The sequence below is a fragment of the Pelobates fuscus genome, chromosome 6 (assembly GCF_036172605.1).
Source record: "Pelobates fuscus isolate aPelFus1 chromosome 6, aPelFus1.pri, whole genome shotgun sequence".
NCBI lineage: Eukaryota > Metazoa > Chordata > Amphibia > Anura > Pelobatidae > Pelobates > Pelobates fuscus.
The window spans coordinates 109,985,935-109,988,000 of record NC_086322.1 but is presented as its reverse complement, the minus strand read 5'-3'; the positions used below and the strand labels follow the sequence as shown (position 1 = coordinate 109,988,000).

The 2,066-nt window shown below is 37.2% G+C and overlaps 1 non-coding gene across 1 annotated transcript; it reads left to right on the top strand.

Moving 5' to 3' along the window:
• Nucleotides 1–1,015: 1,015 nt before the first annotated feature.
• Nucleotides 1,016–1,088, top strand: TRNAF-GAA (transfer RNA phenylalanine (anticodon GAA)). The gene has a single exon. It is a non-coding gene; the product is annotated as a tRNA-Phe (tRNA).
• The last annotated feature ends 978 nt before the right edge of the window (nucleotides 1,089–2,066 follow it).

Sequence of the window (2,066 nt, the reverse complement as noted above, 5' to 3'; positions counted from 1 at the left end):
AAAGATATACTATGAATCGGAGATTTAAATTCCACAAGGAACTCTCTGGACATATCTCTACCAAAGTAGTAAAATCTTTTTTTTTTTTTTTTGTTGCAAACTTAATTTTTTACAGCACATTGGAAATTAATATTTAATTATCAGAAACAAATGCATATAATTCTTCATACCAGCAAATGTTTTTTTTTTGCATTATGCTGTTATTAATTCTTGTTCTCTTCACAAGGCACAAATAGTTAAATCCAGGAGATTTAGCATAATTAATTCACTAGACTTATTACAGTCATTTAACACAATTAAAACTATAATCATCAATCCTTTATAAATGTAATAAGGGAGAATGTTTATGTTAAAGTGTCTGATGCACAAAGCCTAACAAGAACTTATCACATAATTAATAGAAAACAAATTGTTCAAGATTTACAAGTGGGATTTAATAAAATAAGCCACATCTGGTAACATTTTAGATGAGTTAGTTTGAGAACAAACTTTTCATTAGTAATGATAGCTTATCACTGCTTGAGGAATGACAGAATAGAGAATGTAGTCCACTTTCAATTAAACCAAAGAAATATATATTAAAAACAAGAACACTTGTGGAAATAGTATATGTGTGTGTATGTGTTTATATATGGGCCTACTACTGCATTTACTTTCCAAATGCTTTCTAGCTACTCTTTCGGTTCTTGGAGTTTTCTGCATATGGGGCTGCATAGCTACAGACCAGTCAGAATGCCCATGGTGACCCCTGTCCACTGCCGAAAATGCCTTCAATAGGGATGTAAGAATTAGAACTGGACAATGGAGTATTGGAAGAAGGTTGCCTAGTCTGATGAATCATGTTTCACATGTGCATTGTTTACCTGGGGAAGAGATGGCAGCAGGATGGGAAGAAGGGATGCTGGTGAATACAGTGTTATGCTCTGGGCAATGTTATGCTGGGAAACCTTGGGGCTTGCATTCATGTGGATGTTACTTGGATATGTACCACCTACCTAGAGATTGTTGACGGGCAGCCGAAATAGCTCAGTTGGGAGAGCGTTAGACTGAAGATCTAAAGGTCCCTGGTTCGATCACGGGTTTCGGCATTGGTTGCAGTGTCCCATGATTTACTTTTAAGCATGGTTGCATTATCTGCATGTTCTTCACATTATTGCTAATGTTGAGCAGAAACATATGTACATCAGCATGTAAGTGATCACATATGTTACTTCTGGCTCGAATTAGATTAAAACTTCTGTGATATTGCAGAAGGTCTTGATGGTAAGGTGTGTCTTTTTGCGGATGATACTAAGATATGTAACAGGGTTGATGTTCCAGGAGGGATAAGCCAAATGGAAAATGATTTAGGTAAACTAGAAAAATGGTCAGACTTGTGGCAACTGACATTTAATGTGGATAAGTGCAAGATAATGCATCTTGGACGTAAAAACCCAAGGGTAGAGTACAAAATATTTGATAGAGTCCTAACCTCAACATCTGAGGAAAGGGATTTAGGGGTGATTATTTCTGATGACTTAAAGGTAGGCAGACAATGTAATAGAGCAGCAGGAAATGCTAGCAGAATGCTTGGTTGTATAGGGAGAGGTATTAGCAGTAGAAAGAGGGAAGTGCTCATGCCATTGTACAGAACACTGGTGAGACCTCACTTGGAGTACTGTACACAGTACTGGAGACCCTATCTTCAGAAGGATATTGATACCTTAGAGAGAGTTCAAAGAAGGGCTACTAAACTGGTTCATGGATTGCAGGATAAAACTTACCAGGAAAGGTTGAAGGATCTTAACATGTATAGCTTGGAGGAAAGACGAGACAGGGGGGATATGATAGAAACATTTAAATACATAAAGGGAATCAACACAGTAAAGGAGGAGACTATATTTAAAAGAAGAAAAACTACCACAACAAGAGGACATAGTCTTAAATTAGAGGGACAAAGGTTTAAAAATAATACCAGGAAGTATTACTTTACTGAGAGGGTAGTGGATGCATGGAATAGCCTTCCAGCTGAAGTGGTAGAGGTTAACACAGTAAAGGAGTTTAAGCATGCGTGGGATAGGCATAAG